Below are 27,641 nucleotides of genomic sequence, written 5' to 3'. Positions count from 1 at the left end.
GTTGAAATGAAAAAGTAAAGACAAAATGCAAGTTAAAGTATTCAAAGTGGTTGAAGGAGAATAGTTCTGAAACAGCTACCAGCAGGAGTGAAATCCCTAATGTGCAACGGTGTAGGGAAACTGGCTTATAACGGTTCACAAAAGCTCACTGTTAAATTATCAGTGATTGTTTGAACTAGTTGTTAAATAGGGTCATTATTAAATATTATATTACATGCACTTAAAAATAAATAAAATACATTAGAAATAAAGATATTCATTACTTCTTAATCATTTTACTACATTTTACTGATGATCTTGAAGTTATTTACTCCTATTCTTTCTATATTGTAAATACGATATAATGACGTACTTCTGTGCATTTCTTCCCAATTCTGTGTTCAAAGATGTCATAATGGTCATTTGAGATCTCTAAGAATAAAAGTACTTACATCACAGAAGGAGGCAAACACTACAAATCAGGGATTTATTTTGTGTTTTATTGATCATCCAGGCACAAAATAGAGATAGAATGTTAGTAATGCATATTGAACTTAAAAATGTATTGTATCCTATTATTTCAAGATCTCAGTCAGCTTCATATATAAAGTAAGCCATACTTCTGGGTTAATTTTTCTAGGAGATTGCTGTGGTTTCTTCTTCTTTTGCATATGTGAATGTCTTAGTCAGTTTTGCATTGCTATAGAAGAATACCCAAGACTGAGTAAATTATTACATAAAAAATTTTATTTAGCTCTTGGTTCTGCAGGCTGTTCAAGAAGCATGACACCAGCATCTGCTTTTGGTGAGAACTTCTGACTACTTCAAATCAGGATGAAGGCAAACAAGAGCCAGTGTGCGCAGAGACCACATGATGAGAGAGGAAGCAAGAAAGAGAGGAGGGAGGTACCAGGCTCTTTTTAACAACTAGCTCTCACAGAAACTAATAGAGTGAGAACTCACTCATTCCTGCAAGGGTGGCACCGAACCTTTCATGACCATGCCCTACCTCCAACATTAAAATGTCAGCATGAGCTTTGTGAGGGACAGACATCCAAACTATAGCAGTGAGTCTCACTTGACTAAGCAGTTTTTCCCATGCACTGAAGAAAGATCAGAGAGGCTAAACATTATAAAATGCTTAACTTTAGGGTGAGAGAATGGAGATAGAACTATAAGCTAAGTGGAATGCACATGCCAGAAAGATTAGAGTGCCAACATCTATCCTATGAATCATAATTCCAAAACAGGTAATTTTATCTCTTTCAAAAAGATCCTTCCCTGTTATTTTTTCCTGGGAGTAAATGCTGCATTGCAAGCATTTGGAAAGGGGATGTGGAGAAGAAACTGGGGTATTTGACCTAAAAGTAGACTTGTAATTAACTTCCCTGCTTTGATTTCCCTTTGATATGATTGGGTTGTGTCCCCACCCAAATCTCATGTCAAATTATAATCTCTATAATCCCCATGCATTGAGGGAGGGATCCGGTGGGAGGTGATTGGATCATGGGGTGTTTCCCCATGCTGTTCTTAAGATATTGAATGAGTTCTCATGAGAGCTTATGATTTTATAAGGCAGTTTTCCCTGCTCTTGCTAGCTCTCTCTTTCCTGCTACAATTTGAAGGTCTTTGCTTCCCCTTTGGCTTCCACCATGATTGTAAGTTTTCTGAGGCCTCCTTAGCCATGTAGAATTGTGAGTCAACCTCTATGTGAGAAAAGGTGCCCATATAAACCTACACCAAATGGTTAATAGGAGTTCTTCCTGTGCAGTAGTACTAAGTAACTTAACTTTTTTATTTTCTATGTTTTCTAATTTTGAAAATAAACATTACTTGCTTAATACAAATTTTTTAAGGACATGTTACTTCTGACTTTAAGTTTGCAGCTGGTAACATTGCTGCTGCCTTCACCAGCTGTCTAGAACTGGTTGATTGGTTATTTTACTTATTTATTTATTTATTTGCTATTAATCATGCCACATTATTTTTAATTACGTACAAAGATCTAACAACACGTTACCCAGGGACCATTTTACCCACTGCTCTGTTTGGCCACCAGTCTTTTGTCTCTCTCTTCAGCAACAATGAGGTGGATACCCTTTACTTGAGGAAGTGAAATCCATGGTTTTTTGCCCCTGCCAATAACAAAAATGTTGGAAGGTTGAGTGGCAAAGCTGTTGCCATTGGCATCTTTCACATGAACCACATCAAAAGATCCAAGGTGCCTCTCTCCGTTGGTGGTCACATCAATTCTTCCCAGGTTAACTCCTCCAGTCACCATACACAAGTTACCAGTGTCGAACTTGATGAAATCAGTAATCTTGCCAGCTGAATGGTATCATTCACCTTGATGAGGGGCTCAGGGTAGCGGATGGTGAGAGCATCATGAGTTACCAGATGAGGGAGTCCTTGTGTGCCCACAAAGATTTTTCTCACTTTGTACAACTTGTACTTGGCCTCCTCAGGTGTAATATGATGTACAGCAAAGTGACCCTTGGTGTCATAGATCAGATGGAAATTCTCTCCCGTCTTGTTAATGCTGATGACATCCACAAATCCAGCAGGGTAGGTTATCTCAGTTCGGACCTTGCCGTCAATCTTAATGAACCACTGAATGCAAATCTTTACTTCATCTCCTGTCAGGGAATACTTAAGTCTGTTCCTTAGGAAAATGATGAGAGAGAGACACTCTTTCAACTTGTGGGGACCGGTGGATGGATGAGGAGCAAGCACACCAGCCAATTTATCCAGCATCCAGTGCTTTGGAGCTGCTACCTGCTTCAGAGGCTTCTTGGGACCATGAGCCATGGCTGCATTAGGCAAGGAAACTGCTGATAAGTTATTTTTAACAATAATATTAACCAATGCTGTCTCAGAAGATTAATTTGTCTTTCAGAATTGGGGTAACTTTTCTTTGTTCATGGTACTTCACCTGCAATCAATGAAAGGGAGTTTTTTTGTTTTTTTTGTTTTTTTGTTTTTTTTTGAGAAGAAGTCTCCCTCTGTCAGAGGCTGGAGTGCAATGGCGAGATCTCGGCTCACTGCAACCTCCTCCTCCCAGATTCAAGCGATTCTCCTGCCTCAGCCTCCCTAGTAGCTGGGACTATAGGCACGCAGAAAGGGAGTTTTTACAAAGAAAATCAGAGCATAGATAAGCTTTCACAGCATATTCTTATGTTTTGCTTTCATTTTTTTTTCCTCAATGGTACCTTAAATGGCAGCATACAGATGAATGAAGATCTGTAATGTCAGCATTGATTTTATAATCCTTCAGTACAAACTCAAATGGGATGTGATGTCTGCCATGGTTTTTTTTTTTTATGGAATGAGTATGGTTTAAGAGACTATGGCTTCATTGTTTGTAAGGCAAATATTCCCAACTTTGCTGCATTCCTTGACACTCTGCCTTAAGGAAGAATATATGACTTACTTTTTGCCTAAAAAATTTGTTTGGTAGATTTTTTGATGCAGGTATATATACATATCTATTTATAAAATGCATATTAACAAATATTTCTATGTAGCCCAAACAATTAAAAATAAATGGTCATATACATCATTATTCTGCAATTCCTTCTGGGGGAGATAAGAGGAATAAGAGGAGTTAGAACAGCAATCTCACTTCTTTGGAGGAACAATAACCTGGTTATACCAATAGCTTGGCTATAGGGTGTAAGAAGGGAATGTGTTCCAAACTAGGAAATACATAACTGCCTTTGTGACATTGTAATTAACTCTCAAGTTGGAGACATCTGATTGTGTGGGGTGTGCGAGTGAGGAGAGATGTCTTTTCTAGTTTATTCATAAAATTTTGCATTCGGGGTCTCAACTAAAAACAATTTGTTGATGTCTATATGTATTGTTACATAAATTTGGGTGTATGGGAGTAACTGCCTCAGTCTCAAAGTGAATCATGTTAAAGCAAAATACTGAATAAATGTATTTTGAACTATCTGTGTCAAATAGATAATATGTCTTCCTTAGATTCGTTCAAAAGTCATTCTTTAAATATATATTCAACGAAGTTGATAGTCCCACACATTTGTGGCCAGTGAAGAGCAAGAAAAGTATAAAAAGGCTGCCAGAGAGAACAGCATATCACTAACATGAGCTGCCGCTAGTGAGACAGATATTAACGGAAAATTCAAGAACCTGAGGTTGAGGGCAAAATTGCGTCTGCCAAAATCACCCTGAAAACTTAAACGAGGTTACAGAGCATTGGATTGGGAGACAGAATGCAAAGCCAAATTCCAGGTGAAAACCATGAAGGTGTAGGGATTATAAGAAAGACTTCTGAAAATTATTATGGTAGAATTTGTGCCCTTATTTCAAGCTCAAACTGATAAGCACCATATTAGACTCCCATATTCTAAACCAGTCACATCAGCCAATCAGGCCATTCTTGAGAAGACTTAAATGAGATTACTTAGTGGAGAACTTTCTGGAGCAGTGGGCTGGCAAGGAAATATGTGTAGATATAACAGTTAATCAAACATAAAGTATTAATATTTTATGTTAAATTTGGAATCTGTGTATATGATTTAAAATACTTGTAATAAAAAGAATTTGATATATTAATCAAATTCTTGTGGTTTTTAGCTGTGAGAAAATAAAATTTTTTATAAACTTAATTGGAATATTTATGGGAACTCAGTCCCTGGCTTATATTAATTTATGTATTAGATTAATAACATTTCATATCATGTTTAAAAATATATTTATTTAATTTATAAATTTAGTTTAGTATGCTTAAGAGAATGTACTTCATTAAGTTTGTAAGCAAGAACTACTGGTTAGGAAACATTAAGTGCTTAACTTGGATTAAACATTAATTTTAAATAAAATGAAATAGACTCCTCATTTTTATCTAAATATTACTTATAAGTTAATAAAACATAGATGAACTAAAAGGTCTAAGGAAAACCAATCTTTTAGTAAAATTGAATATTAATTCGAAACTCTAAAATATTAAAACTTGTGTCAGCATGCCACAATTGATAACATAAATTTGTATGTAATACAGTTGATAATGGCCTTCTATTCCTCATCAAGTGTCAGAGAAGTTTATAGTTCTACGTATTTATGGAGGTGGAAAAGAGTAGACAGAGAGTTCACAGAAATGAAGTCAGGAAGGGAAACATCCAGGGTCAGGGTCTACCATACATCCACAAGACCTCAAATCATCCTCATCAGTATTTAACTCAAAGTGGAAAACAGCCACCAGGTGGTGCCAAACTACAGCCCAAACCAGTTAATGGGATTTAGCTCACACAGCCAAACCACTGGGCCTCATTCTGACTAAATGCATGGACTTGAACCAATTAATTTAATTCATTAACCTCACAATAATTGAATTGCACATTTTCATAAAATTCAATTTCTGCCCTTCAATCACAGTGTAATGTTGGGATTTTACTGTGACTATAAATAGTCATTTTTAATTCTCAAGTTTTTACCTAACATATTTTTAAAAAATTGCATTCATAGACATGGTTGCCTTACAGAAGATAAGAATTATACAATGCTCCGAACTCTTCTCTGTCTGAAGTTATTTGAAGTCGGTACAATTTATCTGGTGTTATTAAGAATGTTAACTTGTTCTACATAATCAATTGCACCTAGAGAATATTCCATAAAAGTATTTTGTAATCTGTTTATAGTCAGTAAAATAATTTGTTAATACTTCACCCCAAATATTAAATATGCTATATATCATTTGTTACATATTTATATGAAGGCAAATATGTTTAAGAAATTATGTATGATATTTACAAGTAACTCATGAAATTGAAATTCTAAGTAATATTCAGTGTCAGTCCATTCGTAGTGTAGTGATGATGATGACAGTAAACAGGCAAAAGTTTTTATAGTCTTCCTCTTCTTGGACATCAGGCTTTGTCATATGTTAACATACAGTAAATGAGTTGTCTCTTGGAAGTAAAACTGATAAGCAAATTGTAAGAAGTTCCTTTATCTCTATATAGTTAGTTATTCAGTGTTAAGATCTGTGCGTGTCTATGTACTCTAAATATACATAATCAACTTAATTTTTATGTTTTGATATTATCTTTATTTTACTAATTGATTCGTGCTAGTCTATGAATTACAGAAATACACACTTTCTTATATGCCATGAAATGCCTGTAAATGTGTGTATCTGTGGTATATCTATGAGAAAGGCTTATCACCTAGGCTAAACATGAGTTTCTCCTCCGGGTTTGTTTTCAATATCTTTTAAAAGATGACCTGTCTTCAAAAGAATCTCTTGCTCTTGGGGCTGAGACTAATCTAACTGACTGAACTAAAACTTCACTATAAAGAGATTTTATGTTCTTTTCATGCTAATTACAGTAGCTCTGTGAAAAACTACCCTGAAAATAGGTCCAACAGAAGCATGAAACCATGAAATTCATGTCAATTTATGTCAAATTGTACAATACTAGTTCATCCAACCACCCAACAACACTCTCTAAAAGGACCCCTTCATATATTAGAATATAGACTGGCTCACAATTCAAACTTATCATTTCTTTTAAAAATATATATTTTTTAATTTTTTTGGCTTAATTTTTTTTAATTGATGAATAATAATGGCCATATTCATACATATTCATGGGTTTCATAGTAATGTTTGGATACCTATAATGTATAGTGATTAGATGAGGGTAATTATCATATCCATTATCTCAAAGCTGTATCATTTATTTGTGTTGGGAACATTCCGTATCCTCCTCCTAGCTATTTGAAACTATACGATACACTATGGTTAACTATAGTCATCCTACAGTGGCATAGATTTCATTATGATATAAATTTAGTGGGTGGCAGCCTACCAGGTACATAGGCCAGAGGGGAGATAATCCCTTAATCCATTATATGACCCAGAGAGCAGACTGTGATCACTGAAACAAATTTATAAAATAAGCATAAACCTGACCTTGGAGGCCCTTGTTTGAACATATCTTTACAATCATTTCAATGGCATGCCTCCAAAAAATTCAGCAATATCCAGTTGGTTTTCTTCCTAAGAAGCTAAGAGTAGTAAGCAGTTAGTATTTAAGATAACTGAGAGGATCATGAAGAAGCTTCACGGAATTTTAATAATAAAATTTGAGTTAAGGGGGTGCACATTTTAAAGTGCTTGCATTTCTTTCCATGAGACAATAATTCAAACTATTGTTTCTGTAAAATTTACAAGGCTAAAGTGTTAACATATAACATCAAGTATATTAGCAAAATGAATCAAATTTTAGAGTCATGAAAGCAATATTAGCCAAGCAGAAAGTAAAAGCATTTCTACTCAAGGTGTAATACATTTCTGTATTAGAAAATAGGCCCCTGACTTTTTTGAGGGGTGGTCCATTTGTCAAGTTATAAGTAGTCAATAACTGTGCATCTCTTGAAAACACAGAGAATAGCTAATGTCTAAATTATATCCCAAGTACCTAATATTGTCCTATGACCTTTTAGATCTTCAATAAAATCTAGTTATCGACAACAAAAATAGGTCATACTTTTCACAGACTCCATATCGAGAGCTTTCAGTTTGCTAGGTTTGTTTAGTTTCCTTCCTGTCAAGTTTGCACATAACAAAATGGGATAAGAGAAATAGATCTCTTTTGATCTTTAAAAGTCCAATAGATAATCAATTAACAGCCACTTTCTGGATATATAAGTATATATTTTAACAAAGTGAATGTTTTAACTAAATGGCATAAAAATGAAAAAGACGCAGTCCCTACCTTCAAGGCACTACAGTCCCTAGGGGAGACAGGTTCATAGTGGTGTAACAGAGGAACAGACATCTGCTTAGCCATACACAAGTTATAGAAATAAGGTAACACTTTAAAGGGCTTTGAAAAGTTAAACCTATTGTTATTTTTAGGGGGAATTGCCTTAAACTGAAGGTAAATAAATTGAAAATAATTTTAATTTTTCTTATACTATATTCCACATTTCTAATGAATTGCATATTGTACATCCTTCTTGATATCTCTGGATCTATACAACTTTATTCCACTTGTCTTTCTCTCTATCCAGATTCACTGAGCAGAAAAAAATGAAACTTGTTTTTTCAGAATGATGGAGTCCAACAGAAATTTACGATAACATTGGTTAGAAAAACAAATCTACCTGTTTTCAAGATGGTCAACTGATACTCTCTGAAACCCAGGTAAATCTCAAATTATGTGTTTAATTTGTTCAAATATGCTGCAGTTTCAATAAATACATAATTTTATTTCATCTTCAACAATGTGAGTAGAATCAAACTCCTAGCTTAAACAAATCTATTGACTAATTGGAAAGTTCTCTCTGAACTCAGTGGTGGCATTCATTCATTGGCTTCTGTAATGTGTTTTTATTGAATCCTTACAATGCAGCAGGCACTGTACCAGGTGGAGGGTATATAGACATCGAGCAAACAGATAAAAGTTTGCCTTTATCAAAATGCTTTCTACTGTGAGAGGAAACCCAAACAAGATAAATACATGAAATATATAGTATTAAGTGCTACAAACAAATAAATCAATAGAGAGCATTGGGAAAGTTATGGTTGGAGGATGTTTGTTATGCATTTAGACAGTCTAGCCATAGAAGGTCTCACTGAGAAAGTAATGTTTTATTAAAGACCTGGAGGGGGGAAGTTATGTAAACAGATAGAATAATGTCATAAATCCAACCAGTATATGTGCTAGAAATATAATCAATTATAAAACCTTGTCTGTTCAGTAAAGTAAGATTATGAATTCAAATTGTTTTTCCTCTGAATTGGAAGTCTATAGAGTGTTTTTAGCAGGTAGTTATTGTGTGGCTTTTTGTTCAAAAAAGATTGAGAATCAACAGTTATGGTAGGCACTGTGGGTTTGCAAATCCAACATTTATTCTCAATTCCTCTCTCTTTTGCTCACCTCTGCATTTAGATGCTAGAAAATCTCAATACCTTTTTGCTAGATAAAGTAGCCATACAAGACACTGGCAGTTAAAATAAAAATACATTTGATTTCCTGAGAGACAGCAGGCTTCCCATCTGGGTTCCCTGTCCTTTTGTTATTGCTTTGAATGCAGGTAAGATAACTGGATGTGGGTAGATATCCTGGACCACAGGGTAGTGAGGATGAAGGAAAGGCCCAAGGAATCTCAGAGACATTATCCATACTCTCAAGCTGTTAAACCAACACTAAAGCTGCTTTACTCAAGACTTAAAAAAAAAAAAGATTTGAGAAAAATACACCCAGATTCATTTGAACTTCTATAACTCAAGTTTTCATTTATTTGTGGCTAAAATCTTTCTAACGTTTACAGGCAGAAAGAGCTAAACCCATGCAATCGTGAGATTAAGCAAAAGCCTATTACTGTGCCTCAGACTGATAAACCCTCCGTGAGTTCTTGAATTCATTTACTTCTTTGGGCTTTTTTAATTGTTGTTGTTTTGTTTCTGTTTTTTTGTGTGTGTATGTGTGTCTGACTTATCTCACAGATAATGAGACCTTAAAAACAAGTGTAAAAAAATGTTCACATTGAAATGATACAAACATTTGATGTAATAAAACCTTGGTAGCTTGATAAACACATCACTTTCATTACCCCTTTTATTTAGCAACTGTTTTTGATTTTAAAACACTCTAATTTACAGATAATTTTGATCTCACAAAGGAAGAAGAAAGTTAGAAATTCAGGAACATGTAATCAAATTCTGATATTAGGAGTTAGAAGACTTGCCTTGATATAAGTTGTTCTTTTAGCCACAAAAAAGGGGTTCTATGTTTTGAGAAAATGATGTTGATCAAAGTCCAGTGACACCAAATAAATATGTCATTATAAATAAAAATGCCATTTCTATGTGGATGTTGGTCTTTTGTTGCCAACAGGAGTGTAAATTGTCATTCAACTGCAAAGTGTTATTTAGTAGTTCATGCATAAAGAAAACGAATCATAACCATAGGATATTTGCTGACTCTTGCTGGGAAAAATAATAAGGCTTATTCTTTTGGTAAAAGTAAACCATGCATATGAGCCATGTATGAGATAGTGTGACTTGCATTATGTGTCATATGATAGGACAACTATATCATGTATTCTCACATATTTTATTATTATGTCTTTATGAGGGCTCGGAAGTCCTTTGCTCTCCCACTAAAACAAGTTCCACCTTCCTTCTCTACCCAGTTTTATAGGCAGAAATACAGAAGAATGTAGATGTAATTAGAGACATTTTATTTAATATTTGTTTTAATCACTGAACGATACTGCTGCTCTCAAGTTTTCTAAAATTGCTTTACGTATCACACTTAAGTCAATTTTATAGCCATCTGTAAATTGAATGTACCTGAAAACATAAACTTTAAAGAATCAATGTAGCCATGAACATGTTAAAAGAGTTCTGTGATTTGTTTCTCACTATTGGAATTGGTAAGTCTTTTAAAAACTGTGTGTGTGTGTGCGCGCATGTACACATGGATTCGTATTTTATAACTTTAATAAAATTGAAGTTAACTAGAAATAACAATAACTAAGTCTTCACAATTAAATATGAATTCTGCCTGTTGTTATTAAGGCCTATTTAAGAAAGAAAAGCTTAAATGCCTTAATTTCTGAGGTTCTAAGCAGATGTTTCCACAACACGAGAACAGTCTATGTAACTATATAAAATTTTTACAAATCTTATTGATGAATTATATTCATTATAGCAAAAGTTTGACAGAGAGCTCTGTACAGATGAATGCCCCAGGACTCAGAGGCTTACTTCTGCCTCTCCTGTCATTGATGAGCAAAGTTTCAGGATGGTGTATATTCACTAGCTATAACTCTCTCTCCAAATGAGTCAAGATAACATTCTGAGACTATGAAGCCTGACGTGCTCTGATGTTTCCTGGTATTTACTTTACAGCTGTCTTTGTAGTTATTTACAGTAGGCTCAACTGACTGGGCGAAGCCTGAAGTCCACTGGAACAGTAAAGGTAGAAATTCTCAATACTTCTTCCCAGGGCTATTTATAAAAGTGTCTTTGTCTCTTACAAATATATTTGAAATTGTTCAAATCTAAAATTGGAGGGCTGTGTTTCTAACCATCATATCACTATTATTTGAGCATCAACTAAAATCAGTTTTCTATGATAATTTATCTTTTAAATATGCAAATAGAGAAAGCCCTTTCTAAATGTCTACTCCATTGTTGGAGCTGCTTGCCATTTGTGCTGTTTGTTATCACTTTACAGGATTTATTCAAAGGTAGGGAATACCTCTCCTCCATGCCAAACTGAAGATTCCTCTCCCCTGGCTAATACTCAGCAGAGCGCTAAGCACTGAAGAACTGGGTCTTAGTTCTAAGTCTTCCACTTACTAATTCTACAACTTTAAATAAGTCACTTAGATAAATCTCAGCCTCTTCATACTTAAAAATGAGATCAAGGCAGTAATATACATTGGTGTGCTATTAACATGGCATGCTTATTATAAACCTGGTTTATAATTGTTACTCTATTAAGCACTGCATAGTTGCAATGATATATATCTTAAATACTGTACAAATATAAAACTAAAACGATTAATTTGAGGCATGGGAAAAGTTGAACACACATAAGGTTATTAGATGCAAAGTTAATCTTCAAATCTTGTATTCAAATATGGAAACACTGACTATATATTGGAATGGACAGCTCATTTGTCCATGGTATTCCTTCCCAGTAAATTCTCTGAGGGCTGCCACCAAATTTATACCAATCACTATTTCATTCTAGTAACTAGCATGGTACCTAATATGTAGTGTGCATTAAACACATACACACATATACTTTATATATACAATAATCAACTTGTTGGATGACTACATGCCTGAAAAAAAGAAGAAAATATTTCATTTCTCTACGCAGGTATAGGGATGAACAATGAGGTTGTGAATGAGGATATGGGTGAAAAATTAGGACAAATTGGTAGAACCAAGAGGACATTAGTAAACCTAACCTTTAAAAGAGTTGTTCAAAAAGAGAAACACCTATGTTGGTAATGGACCTTTCTTTGTAACAAGATATGTTCAACTGAGGCAAGACTGTTCCTGGACCAAACCCAGAGTTGGTGTGCTTATTCTCCTGGCCCAATAATGAGATGCAGATGAACTGGGAAAGACGGGAGTTTATTTCTGTAACCGGGTACAGGGATAAGGCCTGGAAATTATCGCCAGATTAACTCAAAATTACAGTTTTCCAGAGCTTATGTACCTTCTAAGCTATATTTCTACATGTAAGTGTGCATTCATTTAAAGACGTAAGTGATTAACTTCTTCTAATCTATAACTAAAATCTGAGTTGTGAACACCTTCCTCTGGAGCCTTAGTAAATTTACTTAATCTAAGTGGGTCCAGGTGCTGAGGTGATTACCCTTATCTTGTCTTTTGCTAAATCATGGGCATTTGGGGAGTTCCTTCAGACCTCTAATAAACTGGTCTGTGGGGTTCTGGGGAGTTTCTTCAGACCCCCAGTAAATCTTTTTAAATCCTAAATGGGTTCTGTTAAGAATTCCTTCAATATTTTGTTATGCTTCAAGGCCCAGGAAAAACCTAGATGAAACTCTTGGTGGGCTTTTGTTATATTCCAGCATTTGTATAAGGCCACTGGCTCTATCAGCTTTTAATATTTAACTTAACCACTCAGTCAGTGCTGAAACAATTGTACGGAGGCCTGTGTTGGTGAGACCTGGCCTGTTGCAAGATGACCCCTGTACTGGATATTCTAGGATTCGCTACACTGGTCTAGCGGATGTTCAAGGTAACACCTGTGATCTCTTTTAGTCAAATGTATTTCAAACCACAATAAAAACAACAAACTTCTTGGATACTGGATTACTAAGACATTTGAATAAATTAGCTGCTCAATTTAATTAATATAATTGATCCCATCATCTTGGAAACAAATCCAAGGAATGTTTTAAGCCTCTGAGAATTTTGAATGACTTATAATGGCATGAAGCAATGAATGAACTAATAACTGTTGAGAAAGTGTTAGTACTACCAAGATGTTTTGACTCTCTGTCACCACCCAAATCTCACCCTGAATTGTAATAATCCCCATGTGCGGCGGGAGAACATGGTAGGAGGTAACTGAATCATGGGAGTGTATTTTTCTCATGCTGTTCTCATGATAGTGAATGAGATCTGATGGTTTTAAAAAGGGAGTTCCCCCACACAAGCTCTCTCACCTGCCACCATATAAGATGTTACTTTGCTCCTCGTTCACCTTCTGCCATGATTGTGAGGCTTCCCTAGCCATCTGGAACTGTGAGTCAATTAAACCTCTTTCTTTTATATATTACCCAGTCTCGGGTATGTCTTTATAAGCAGCATGAGAACAGACTAATACAACTACCTCCCTTTTTAAAAAGGCAGTATAAAAGGGAGGTAGTTGTTTGCTATTTCCTTAGTGCAAATACAGCTTCCCAAAAAGCATTTTCCTTCTTATCAGATGTAATTTGACTAAATTTTTTAAAAGAATTAACAGGGACAAAGGACTTTATGAATGTAACCTGTCTTGATCTTTAATATCTTGTAAAAGATCTCAAAAGATGCCCCTTGCCGTTGTCTGTGTTCTGGAAGTGGTAGCTGGCTGGCAACAGGCACAAAGTAACAGACATTAGTTCTAAATGCCAAGTAATGGAGCATGACATTTTTCATCAAGAGCATTAAGGAGAAATGGTCCTTAAAATATCTACACCATCAGTACTGTAAATGGACAATTACCATGTGATAGATAAGTAAACCAGGTACACATAGGTTGTTTGTTATTACTGCAGTTCTCTCAGAATCCAGAGGGAATGACACTCCCTTTTTATTTAGGAACAGCTTTATATGTGAGGGTTAACTCCTCAAACAGCAGTGTAATGCAGTCCTAGTGAACGGCTTCAGTTAATTGCACTGTTAAAAACCACAGTCATGAAATTAGAGAAGTGACAAAAACTTTAGAAATCAACCGTTTTTATCTCAGATTTCATGTGAGAAACTTGAAACCCAGATTAAGTGTTTTGTATAAGGTCATGTAGAAAGTTATTAATAGGTCTGTTTGTCTTTATCTCAGGGAAATAAACCTCCAATAATTACATTGCCAATTCATTGAAAGGTTAATATGGTTAATTAAAAAGTCTAAATCAGCTAAATGACATATTTCAATATAATACGAGAAGTTGAGCTTGCACATTTAACCTCTTTCCTCACTATCTTTTCAACTCCATGAAATCCACAGCAAAATATTTATACCACATTGGAAATTGAGGATGAGTACTGGTTACATGCCAGAAGTTGTATGGAATCTTTGCAAGATACAGTATAAGAAGTTTGATCAGAATGAAAGGTAGGCTAACCAACAGCTAAGACATCAAGAACAAAGTCAAAGTCTGATAAATATCTGGCAGAATCTAGCACCATTGTCAAGTTCAGAAGGAAGGTGTCAGGCACAAGGAGAGTAGACGAGAAGTAAACATTAATCTTTCCAGTTCTTAGAGTAGTATTAATGTGCTAGTACACACAGTGTCATCCAGGGTACTCAGTTTTAGCTTGCACTTACTGTGGGTTAAAGGATTCTGTGTGTATATATTTGGTGGGAAGCAGAGGGTCAGCCACTGTTATCCAAAGTCTTACAGAAATAAAGCAGCACTCCAGCTAATCTGATTTTTAACAACCAACATGAATAATATAACTTCAGCACAGTGCATAATACTTCCCCTAACCAAGTCTTACCATTTATGAATCGCAAAAAAAAAAAAAAAAAAAAAAAAAAAAAAGGATTTGTCATTTGGCATCATAACAATGTAATTGATCTAAATGTTTCCATTCTTTATTTTCTGGGATGCAAGTGTTCGAATAAAGACCGAGAATGATCTCATAGAAACCATGTTACAACCATAAACATGAGAAGTTTGTGTCATTCAAAATAAGAAACTTGTATTATGTATAGCTATAATCTGTTTTAGAATAATTATAAGATCATAATTATTAGGTTGGTGGAAAAGTAATTGTGGTTTTGCCATTACTTTCAGTGGCAAAACCACACTTACTTTTGTACCAACCTAATAAAATAAATCTAAAGAAAAGTCTGTATTTCAAGAGAAAGAACATAAATGACACAGGTTGGAGCAAGTGTGAAAGCAGCCACGGCTAATGGAAATGGAACCAAGCCCTGTCATTCAGGACATTAGTTCTCATAAAGAATAAGGCTTTGCAGCCTATCCAAATGTCTATTTTGTATGGGGTCATAAACTTATAGCATGTTATTGATATGACTTTGATAAAAGTCATATGGTAAACCTTTAACATGATAAAAGAGAAAGTTAAATACAAAGTATTGAAAAAAAAGAACTTCAGCCAAAAAGCCTAGAACATTAAATATTCTTTCTTTTGCAGTCATTTGATATAAAACTTGTTATGTTGTCTCTCTCAACAGAATACTGTTAAGTGTCTTTTCATCCAATTAACTAATTTTACTTGATTCTTTATTCACAATCAAACTTCTCATCATTATAATATAGCAATGCCTGGAGTGAGAAAAATAGCCCAGGTACATCCATGCAAGTGTTTTGTTTTACATATTATTTAAAGCAATTAATTGATCCTCTGATATTCTGGGCTGGTGCAGTATGGGCACCTACATGCATTAATAGAGCAAAGGAACAATGATATTAATGTATGATGAAGAGAACTTAAGGCCAAACAATTAATTGGATATGAAATTTTTCATGGACAATTCAATTGTTTGTAAACACTTAGCCATATAATAACATGGCATTGCAATATGTAAAACAAAATAAAATTTTTAGGAAATAATTTTAACATATATTCTTAAGTCATTTGCAAACAATTTAAACCAAAGGAAAACATGAATATAGCATATTTAAATAATATAATCAATAGCATTCATCTTATACAAAATCTTATAAAAGATGTACAAATGTTTTTTCTAATGGAGCTTTGATAGAAATTGACATACTAAACCATACAGAAAACTCTGTCATGAAATTTTAGTGCCAACATTCCCAGGCCATTTTGAAATAAACTGAGAGATAGATAACAACACATAGAAAAAAACAAATCCAAAGTATTTTAGCTCCAAAATATTTCAGTGAAATATTTTTAAAAATTTTAAAACATCAAGTAAGAAATAAGGGATGCAATGCCGTATTACTCTAAAAATTAAAATGGTCACATAATTATTTTTCCCAAAATTTGTAAATAGTCAAATTTTACTCAGAACAATATAACTTTAAATGTCTCTATTATTTGAAGAAAGACACAAAAAGTTATTTCTCTGCACAAGACCCAGAATGCTCTACCAAAAGTACATTTAAACATTTAAGCAACATACAACGCATAGTCAAGAATTCTAAATGTACAGCTGGATGACTTTTTACTTTTCTCTACCCTTGTGTAAACCCTAGCCAGAACTTCTCAGGAAAAAAACTATCCTGACTTCTGTCATCTTAGATTGCTAACTCTTTTTGAACTCTCCATAAACGGAATTATGCATTATGAAATCTTTTGTGTCTGGCTTCTTTCTCTACATTATGTCTGTGAGCGTCATGCTGGGGTTTGTGTGGTCAGCAGTGTGTTGTTATAGCTGTATAGATTTCTGTGGTGGGAATGTATCAGCACTGCTTTATCCATTCCACTAGTGATGGATAGGTTGTTTTCAGGCTTTGACTATTAGGGATTAAACTACCATGAACATATTTATACGTGTGTTTCTCACAGGCAAAGTTCATGGGAGTGGATTTACTGGTCACGGGAGATCACATTGAATGTGTAATGTAGGGAAAGGCAGTCTCATACCCACCCCCCACTCACCTACAGGAGAATGGGCTTGGGCCTGGAACACTTCCTTACCAAGAGATAGAGTCCTCACAGCCTGAGCTGGGCTGGTCACCTTGTGTGGGACTATCTTTCCGTGCTTCAGACTCAGTGTGTGCACGCCTTTGTTCTGATTAAGTGGGTGTATCAATGGTTCTCCCCAGCTATTCATATTTCAGATCCCACGACTAGGGGAGGGAATGAGAAAGGTGGATATTGAGGGGGTCTTCTACAGCAGCATAAAGTGGGATGCCTGCAGCCATACTGCCCACCTTGGCTTTCGAGTGGACCTGCTGCCTGTGGGGGACTGGAATTTATATACACTCTCTCTCTCATTTTGGTGTAAGTAGATACTGTACCACTTGAGCCTGCTGGGCATGTTGTCTGCTCTGTCACTAGGTGGCGCTTCTTTGCCTGTTAACTTTGACGACATTCACGTGATAGTCTACTGCAGCACAACCTGACCGCCCAGTGAACACTGAAGCAAGTAGATCCTGCTAAACAATTTTCCTAAGTGTATGTAAAACTTTACACTGTGATCAGCAGAGTATGAGGGTTCCAGTTGCTTCAATTCCTCACTTATTAAATTTTATATTGAATAGTCTTTTTAAGTTTGAGTCACTGTGTAGTGGTGTCTCATTGCATTTCCCTAATAAGTAATTAGTATTAGTAATTAGGATGTTTTCATATTTGTATTGACTGTGCGTGTGTGTATGCGTATGTGTTTAGTTCCTGTTCTAGTCTTTTGATCATTTTAGTGAGTTGCTTCTTTTTATATATTCAGAATATGAATCTTTAGTTTTTTATATATATATATATATATATATAGTAATTTTCCCCAGTGTGTGGCTGGGCTTTTCACTCTCTAAATGGTGCCTTTTGATAAACAGAAATTGTTAATTTTATGTAAGTTTGTTTTATCAATTATATTTAGTTATATTTGTGTACAGTTTGGAAAATCGTTGCCTGTCCCAACATTATAAAAATAATGTCCTATGTTCTAAGAGCCTACATTATTTTACATTACTCACCAAGGTCTCAGAGACCGTTGATGTGATTTGGCAAATCACAAACTAGCTTTTGTATAGGATATGAGGAGGGGTCAAAATAAATTTTTCCTCATAGATATCCAATTGATCCAGCACCTTTTATTGTAAAGGCTATTCTACACGTTAAATTGTAATAGTGCTTTTGTCAAAAATCAGGTGACTATATATAGGAAGGTCTGTTCTCTGTTTTGTTATTCTGTTTGTCCATGCTTGTTCTAATACCTTACTGTTTGATTTACTTTAGTTTTATAGTAAGTTTTGATATTTAATCATTTAAATCCTCAAACTTTGTTCTTTTTCAAAGTTATCTTGGCTATTGAATTCTTGGTACTTACAGATATAGTTTTAAAACGGTGTCAGATAATGCTTTTTCATTACTTAAAGATGAGACACTCAGTACCTGAACATAACAACAAATTATATGATCTTCTGAAACTAACATCTGGGTGTGGGAATTTGAAAGTTAGTGGATAAAATGAGTAGCTGTTTTTTCTGCTTGCATCTCACTAAATCTAGTTTATTTAATAATCAGATTGAAATAACATAATAAATTCTATAGTAAGATTGTATATAATTAGCTATATATTGGAAGAGGAGGAAAAAGTTACAGCTGTGAGTGCTGACGAAGCTAACATTTTACCTACATTTTGAAGTGTGAATAAACATTCAACAGGAAGAAAGGGGAGAAAAAAGCAAAAATGTATTTATTTCATGGAATACGATGTAAGAGATATGAAAGAAAAACATGACTAATGTAATCAGTAATGCTTTGGAAAAATTAGGAGGCCATTAATGTACTATGGCTGTTACATTGAGGTTCAAAATGAGAACTAAAGCTATATTCAACTGTAGCTTCCCACACTTCCATCATACGTTTCTTATATCTGTACTTTCTAACAGATCAGCACAACTAGCATTTCTAACAAATGCCGCAAAGCTTAAAGACAGTTGTGTTCAGCATAATCTAAGAATTTACAGAGCATAAAAACCTATTTTAGAAAAAATATTAAAAGCATAAAGTTAAAATTCAACATATATTTTTAGAACCTACTGTATGCCAAGCTCTTTAAAAAATGTTTTGAATACAAGAAGGAGCAAAATAGGCAAAATCTCTGCCCCTGTGCAGTGTCCATTCTAATCAAGAAAACAGTAAGCAAGTTAAGAAGCAAGTGCATAGTATAGTGTTAGCTTGTGATAAGGGCTATGTGGAAAAATAAAGCACGGTTCAATATAGAATAACACAATGTGTGTGTGCAGAGAGTATTGTTGTCAGAGAGAAGGCTCAGAAGTGAAAGAAGTGATGAAAGAACCACACCAATATCTGGGGCAAGAAGGAATGGCCAATCAGAAGCCTTAAGGCAGCAAGAGCTGGGAGGTTTAATAAACAGCAAGAAAAATAGTGCAAAAGTGATATAGACTGGTAGAGGGAAAAGTTGTACGTAACGGACACAAAAGCTAAGCAGGGCATAGATTCCCTGTGAGCTGGGAGATAATGGTGAAAACTTATGGATTTGTTTCATGTGATGAAAATCTGTTGTAGAATCTGAGCAGGAAATGATGTGACCTGATCTATGTTTTTGAAAGAATCATTCTGGCTTCTTTTTGGAAAATAGCCTGGGATTGAGGTGGTGAAAAAAATAGTAATGGAAGTAGGGGAACAGTCAGATGTGACTGCAGTAATTTAGAAGGGAGATAATGGAAGCATGACCTGGGGTAGTAGCTACAAAAAAGGTAAGAACTTGATTTAGAATGCATTGTGAAGATAAAGCTGACAGGCTTTGCCCATGGAATGGACGTGGAGTGTGTGAGAAATAGGGAATCCAGGCTGATTTTTAGATTGAGGGCCTGAGCCGCTGGGTAGTTAGAGATGATATTTCCACTAAGATTGGAAGTGAGGGGAAGCATCATATTTGAGCAGGGAGGAATCAGAGTTTCTATTTGGAGTGGTTAAATTCAGAATGCTTCTCAGATATCCCAGGAGAGGTGTTAATTTGTCAGTCAGGTATCCGAATCTGGACGCAGAGGGGAGGTCAAGGCTGGAAGCATTAGTTTAGGAATAACCAGCATTTGGGTAAGATTTAAACCTATGGCACAGGATAAAATTATCTAGAGAGAGCATTTACTCAGAGAACTCTCAATATTTAGGAACACAAATCTAACTAGACTGGTTCAGGATAAATAAAGTTTTATGTAGAAGACAAATAGATGTCCATGAAAAGAAAAGAAAAGGCACAAATAAATAAAAGTCCATCATCTCTCTTGGTTACCTGAAACACATGAGGCAGTAAAGGATAAGGATTAAGCTCTCAAGATGTGAACATCTTGAATTCAGATGTCAAACAGAACTGAATTTGAGTCTGTTTCTCACCAGCCAAATGAATGTTTGGTGAAGATGACCATGATGATGATGAAGACTTACATTTCTCAATGTTTCCCCTATGAGTGTTGGACTTTTAAACGTGTTCCAGGACAGGCAGGGAAAGAAAATTCACATTTGTGTGTGTGTGTTATATGTGTGTGTATACACATATATATGCACTCACTTATGTATGTTTAGTACACACACACACACAGACAGAGAGAGAGAGAGAGAGAGAGAGAGAGAAATAGGGGCCCAGGCTAGTCTCAAACTCCTCCACTCAAGTAATCCTCCTGCCTAGGCCTCCCAAAGTGCTGCGATTACAGGCATGATCCACTGTGCCCTGCCCTAAATATATTTTATATATAGCAGATAATAAAACAAGAACATAAGGATTACAAATTTTAATCACAGAGGGAAAGATCTTGTGAGAATAGCACAATTTCATATTCAGACAGCAAGTCTTTGGCTAATTCTTTAATTAAAGCAGTGACAAAACCATTTTGGAAAAAAAATGTTTTGTGGCACCTTTACCTGTGAAGTTTTGAAAGATCTGCACTTGGTAAATTTAGCATCATTTAATTTTTCTTTCCCCTACGTAATTACAAAGTTCTAGAGGGAGGAAAAACAAGTAATATTCTCCAGGAATGAGAAGGGAAGATAATACTTTGAGCTATACTATGCATAATGATTTTTGTACATGCACTTTCAGAAGAAGTTCCATGCTGTGGACTGAAGTTGAAATGAAATACAGTAATTGTCTCTGGCATTAAATGCCCACAGGCATATTTTTACAAGAACATACATTAGTATATGCATGCTAGATACATAGCAATGTGTGAGTATATTTTAAGAGAATCTTAATGTGACTAACAAATAGCAATCAAATTGTTCACAATTTCAGGCTCAAAATTGAAAAGAAGAGGAAATTTTTTTACTAAAAAATTATATACACAGAGACAGTGATGCAAAGTTGAGCACTAATGCAGATTAGAATGAAATATGAGAAGTAATCAGTCCTAGCTTCTCCCCACTTCTGCCCTTCCCTAGCAGGGGTGAGCTAAAGTTTTACCTCCTGGGGAGATGGGAAATGACAGAGTGAGAGGCCAATGGGAAAGTTACAGGCACCTCCTTCTCTAAAAGCAGGAGGCTGTGGGTGAGTAGTGCAATTTTGTTTTTCGAATTCTGTCTTGAGGTTTCTCTCTGGAAAATGGCTAAGAATTCTAACCCTGCAGTGACAGGGCTACAGTTATTTGGTCATGGATGTCTACAGTGACTTCTTTATCCTACTGGATGGCCTAATATGAATGTCTAAGTGTTGCCTAATGACTAAGCATCCAACCCATGACCAGGTGTCCCACTCACTGGAAACATGCTTATACCAAAAGAATTAGCCACAAGCAGGCACCCTTGTGGCTCTTCTCTGACCTATGTCCAGTTTATTTCTACCAAGATATTCATTGCCTAGGAGAGTTTTCCCATGGAAAGAAGTTAGGTTCAGGCGTGTCAGTCAGGTGAGATGCAGAGAAGGCAATGCAATGAAAACCATACAATAACATAAGGAATTTATTACATACAGAGTAGAGAAAAGGGCAGCACTCTGCAGGGCCAATGGGAAGGGGGAACCATCCAGACATACATGCCAACCAGAATCAGAAAGTGGAGAGCAAAAGAGAGAGTGACGGACCTATGTGCTAAAGTTTTTATTGCAGTCTAAGGTATTATCTAGGTGGGTTTCCATGGGAGTTCTAATTTGCGAGTTTAAAGCAAGCTGGTGCAAATTCTATGCGGCCACACTGTTACTGAGAGGTTGTTGCTGCAGCTTATCTGTGCTGTCTATGGGGGATGGAGGAGTCAGTGGGGTAAGCCAATAGGTGATATCTAGTTGTCCCATAAGGAAGGTGATCAACAGAAAGCAATTGTATAAGGCAGATATCTGGATTGACCACATTAAAGAAGTGGGATGAAATAGAGAACTGGAAATTGTGCCAAGAGTGACTAAGCCCTGTTTCTTATGAGAAAGTCCAACTTATATTCAAAATAAATCCCAAGGCAATATAAAATTACAGGAATCCACTACCATGCATCCCCATGCTCTTGAATTTTCAAGTCCAAACTCCCTACATCTAGCTAATAATATGGGTGTCAATTAATCTAGAAATTCCTGGAATTTCTGCTGCTAATTGGAAGTCTCAACCCATTTCATTCAAAGTAATCTGTCTTTGGGTCCAAAGTCAGCATTTTATGACACGTAGGTGCTCTCATCAAAAATGAATATATGAAATGGCTTAAGGAGAAAATAGACACAGAACAGCCTGCCTTCGCCCTATAGATCTCTCCGGTAGGTCCAGCTGAACCTGGGGCTTAGAGTGATTTCAGATACTCTGAATGCCTCTGGTTCCCAAACTGCCATGGGCTTGCTGGTGGACAAAAACAGACCTTGATATCCTTACTGTGAATTATATATATGACTGGCTAACTGAACGCAAAACCATAATAGAACATGACTGCAGACAGGTATATATTCTCCAGGAGGTCTGTGTTTCGATGGGGCAAACACATCTCACCAGGTGAATGGCCTCAATAGCTGCAGGCTATTGGTAGACTCTTGGATACTTGGGTAATTCATTAGGAAGAACAACAGACAGAGTTGAAGCTAGTCTTTAAGAATATTCCCTACAAGCCAGCCCAGACAAAAATTTTTCAGGTATAAAATTCTCTTCTTTCTTACTGTAATGTGCCTTTGGCAACAGGGGTACACAGATCAGGGAAAACTTAAGAATGTAAGTTACATCTTAGTAGCTCCATTTGCTTCCAGGAGTAAAGTGGAATATATATGTGTCCAGAGAGCTTTCTTAATTGGACATGGGCTTACCCTGATCTACTTTCATCCAGATTCCTTTTTACTAAGATTTTCATTGCTGCAGCATAGTCTCTAAATATAATTCACTTATGATGATAATTAATCAACATTACTGAAGAATGCTATAAATATAAGGTAATAATATAAAATATATATTTGTATGTCATATATTACATAGTAAATAAAATGCATACTAAATCAAAAGTAATATAAAATAAAAATAAGTATTATAGGCTAAAATATATATGTACACATAAACATTTGGTGTAAATGTTTATATAAAAGAAAAAAAAGGAAATACATCAAAATGATAATACTGTAGATAGGCAAGGGAATTGTGGTGGTTTAAATTTGCACATATTCCAAAATCTTCAATTACTATTTTATAACTTGCATAAACTGTAGAATGACTTCTCTTATTTAGTAACAGCATAGAGGGGAGTAAAACTGGCAGAAGTGGGTATGTTTGATCAGTGCTGATCCTTCAGACTACAGTGATCTACTTCTGAGAACAAGGAGCTCACATTTAATGAGGGAGTAAGTAAGACAGGCTCTTAGAGAGCATGAGATTCAGCTCCTCCTGTCATGAAGCGGGGTCAGGCTCTGGGCCAAGAAAGCAATGGCCAGCTTTGGAAGCCATATCTCAGGTCATATTCAAAAGCAAACATTTCCAAGTCTTTCCCCAGTGCTGCTTTTGTCACATTAGAATGAAATTTGTTCTCTGAAATATTCTATAAAAAAACACAATCTTGCTCAAGTTAAAATTTAAAGTTAGCTTCTCTGACAGCTGGGATGTGAAGAGACAGTGAAAAGATTCCGACTTCTGGCATTGTCAGCAGTTTCCCCGAGAGTGGAGCCCTGTCTTCCTGCAGCCTGCAGCTCTGCTCCCCGGCTGTGACTGAGCCAGCAGGATCGTTGGCCAGGAGAGGGCGGCCTCACCCAGTGAGACATAAATCCAGAAGCACCCTAAGAAGGCACTAGGAAGGCGAAACGCAATCATCACCCACGTTTACTCTGCTTTCTGCGGTTTCAGCAATTCACCTTAGAGCATGTCAGGCTTAGCTTCGGAGGTGTTAAATTTCCACGTGTCCATGACACACTACAAGTACTATTTCAGCAGCTTGGAGAAATCCCAAACACAAGTCAGGAAGTTACCTATCTCTGTCAGAGGCTTGCTCTCTCACCCCTGCATGGGTCTCAGAGAAAGCTTACTTTCTGTAAGACACATTCCAGTCATCACACTGGGGCTGAAAGGCCAAATATAGGAATGACATTTGTCCAGATATGGCAAAGCCAGTGTTGGCTTGCCTGGGCAATTTAATAAATGATGATTGTGTGCAGGTGTTGGCTTAATAGATCGTAGACTACATATTAAGATAACTTATGAGGTCTGCTGGAGAGAATGAGAAAGTGGAAGTGTGTGGATGTTTGGCACAGCTTGGGGCTATGGCCATGAGAACCTGAGTCTAGTATTTGCCATGGAATATTCCGTGAGCAAAAGAGACACCTACTTCCCAGTTACAATTTTCATTAGGATTTTTATAACTATTTTTTTAAGCTGTGAAATCCACAGCTGCGTAACTCAGAAAAATCAATTAGCCTATCTGAATCTAGGTTTCCTCAAATATATTCGGTCTTCACTCCCGGGACCTCACTTTAAGAGAAACCTGAATCTCTTGGGCACAAGCATCTGGATGGGTGTTCTTCCCTTCCTGCACACCTGCTGTGCTTCAAAGAGGGAACTTATGTAACCTTTTTCCTCAAGTATCCCTGCTTTGAAATCTATATGTTTCTACCTTTCTCTGCCCCTTTCTGGTTTCTTTTATTATTATTTTCAACTTAATTGATTCCTTCAAACTACTTTCCTCCCACTAAATATTTCTAATGAGCTCTGTAAATTTTTCTGTACCACTGTGGAGAAAAGTAAAATAGTTTTTGTTCTTATCAAAGGATTGCCACACCCATCCAGCATTAAAAGGAAAAGGAAAAAGGTGACACATTAAAAACAATAAGCATTGATTTCTCTACTCTATGTACAGACCTGTTCCTGTGAGGCCTTTCGTCCATCTTCACTGCATATTCTCTTGCATTTGTCTCTTAAAGTTTCAGGGGACTCCCACAGGCAAGGTCTTACTCAGGGCCTCCTGCTGCTGCTCTGTGGCATTGTTGAGCCCTTGGAGCTGGTTCCTGTGGCTCCTCATGGCCAGTCATCCACTGCAGGGGCCACTCATCCAAGAAATACCTCTGCTGGGCACTTCCCTCCCACACAATGGCACCCTGCTTCCAGGACATGCTGAGTCCTATCTCAAGGCATTCATGATCTTCCCTCAATGTTCCAGAGTAATATTGTTTTATCTAAAACATTCCTGTGTCGAAGCTCAGTGACTGTCAGCACGGGTGGGCAGAAGTGTATTGCTTCGCGTAGTGAACTCTCTCCATGCTCTCCCTGGATCCCTTCCTATCCACTTTACCAGTGATGTTCATGCATCCTGCAGCTTCTCTGTGCTTTTTCCAGATGGCCTGCCCCTGCAGCCTTCTTCAGACGCTGACCTTGGGCGAGTCCAACCCTCCCAGAGAGATCCTGGAATGCCTGGTAGCTCAGATCTGTTTAGGGAAGCCAATAGCCAATAACTGCAAGATTCTGAAAGCCTGACTCCCTTTCCTCAAAGTGGGGCAAATTCTGAAATAATTTATGATTTAGACCTCCCCAAAAAATCAGGCTAAGGTCAGGGAGTTGGCTAAAATTGTGCCTCTCTCTGTTCTTCATTTCCTTTTCTCTTAAATTCTTCTCCTGGCCCTTAATAAATACCTTGTTCATGATCTGTATCTCAAAGTCAGCTTCTGGAAGTCCAGCCTTGGATATTTGGTCAGGCGTGCAGAGGTGATTTTTGGAGGCAGATTCTGAAGATGGGATTCTAGAGTGGCCAACAGCTAACTGGCAAGAAATACCCCATCACAGGGGGTGTATGGAGCCCAGAGGGCCCCTCACACACTACAGCATTGCAGTTGCTGAAACTTTCACCTGGAGTGAATAAAGATAATGTTATGGGTTGAATTATGTAACCCCAAAATATGTTGAAGTTCACCCCAGTACCTGTGAATGTGATATTACTTGGAAATAAGATATTTGCAGATGATCAAATTAAAATGAGATCTCTAGAGTGGGCCCTAATTTAGTGTCACTGTTGCCCTTACAAAAGAGTGAAGTTTGAACACAGAGACACACATGCTTAGAGGAAAGATGGTGTGAAGACACAGGGCATCTACAAGAACAATGGAGGCCAACAGGGAGGTCATGAAACAGATTCTTCCCCACGGTCATCAGAACCAACCTGCCGACACCTTGATTTTGGACTTCTCGTCTCCAGAACTGCGGGGCAAAAAATTCCTAGTGTTCCATGCCACTCAATTTATTGTATTTTATTGTAGAAACTCTAGAAAACTAATACAGATGGGATTCTGACAGGAGGGGTGTGCTAGATCATGCAGTTGTATTTGGGTTTTGAAGGTACAAGGTAAATTGTCATTATAAAGGCTATGGATGGGTTCCACGATAAATGGAAAGGAGAAAAGGACAGACTCCAGTTAGACAGCATAAGGCAAAGTGAGAAAATCAGAAAGCCCCTTGGCAGCTCTTAAACAAACCCTCTTTTTCTACAGCCAAGGGAGACCATGCTGAAGACCAGGTCAGGGCCAACTATAAGAAAAGTGGGCCTTAAGGGAAGCCCCGTTTATGTCCTCAGCAGTCTTCCATGCCACAGCCAGGACCTTGCTAAGGAAGAAATGGCATCTTGAGACTTGGAATCAGAAAACGTGAATAGATGCCATTGAGAAATGTGAACCTGCAGGTGTCCCTGCATCCTCTGGGTCTGAAGAGGGGTCCACATCTTCTTTCTAGAGGGCAGAGCTCTCTTGCTTGAAGATTGCAAACAAGTGTACAAATGTAAGCAGAGAAGCCTAACAAGAGACTAATTTTATGGCTTATATCCTTTATTAGGCCTTAAGTCCAATATGTTTATTAGAACTTACAGTTCCATCTTTGAGAGGAAAGAAGGATATGTTAAAGTCCTCACTTTACAAGATTTGTAACTATAGGCAAGCTACTTAATGGATTTGAGTCTCAATGTTCTTGTCTGACAAAAAGTGGTTAATGACACCATAATGTATGCAATGTAAAATGACTTCTCAAAGAGGGTGCTTGGCAATTATAATCTATTAAATTCTTGCTGGCTTCAAATGTCCCTGATTCTAATAATGGATAATATGTCTACTACCTAGTAAAGAGCCCTGCTGAAAGGTAGCCAGGCAGGGGATATGGAGGGAAGCTTTTCTTTTTATCTTTTTCTTTTTATTCATTGAGAGGGAGATGAAGTCAACAGCTGTTGAAACAAACAAGCTCACTTAGTGAGTTGAATAATATCAAACTATTGCTCAAATGAAAAGAGCAGCTGGCTTTTTACCAAGGCATCATTGTCAAACACACCCTCACGTTTGGGATCATTAGAAATTTACATGGGGTGAATAGCCTTGGAAAACTATATTTACTTTTTCATAAATCATCAGAAA

The 27,641-nt window shown here is 36.6% G+C and overlaps 1 pseudogene; it reads right to left on the bottom strand.

Moving 5' to 3' along the window:
- Positions 1 to 898: 898 nt before the first annotated feature.
- Positions 899 to 27,641, bottom strand: part of LOC105723647 (small ribosomal subunit protein eS4, X isoform-like) — a 612,439-nt pseudogene continuing 585,696 nt past the window's right edge.

The sequence above is a fragment of the Aotus nancymaae genome, unplaced genomic scaffold (genome assembly GCF_030222135.1).
Source record: "Aotus nancymaae isolate 86718 unplaced genomic scaffold, 86718_ANA_hifiasm-v0.15.2.pri h1tg000029l, whole genome shotgun sequence".
Taxonomy (NCBI): Eukaryota; Metazoa; Chordata; class Mammalia; order Primates; family Aotidae; genus Aotus; species Aotus nancymaae.
The sequence above is the reverse complement of the archived record's forward strand: the minus strand, read 5'-3'. Positions and strand labels throughout refer to the sequence as shown.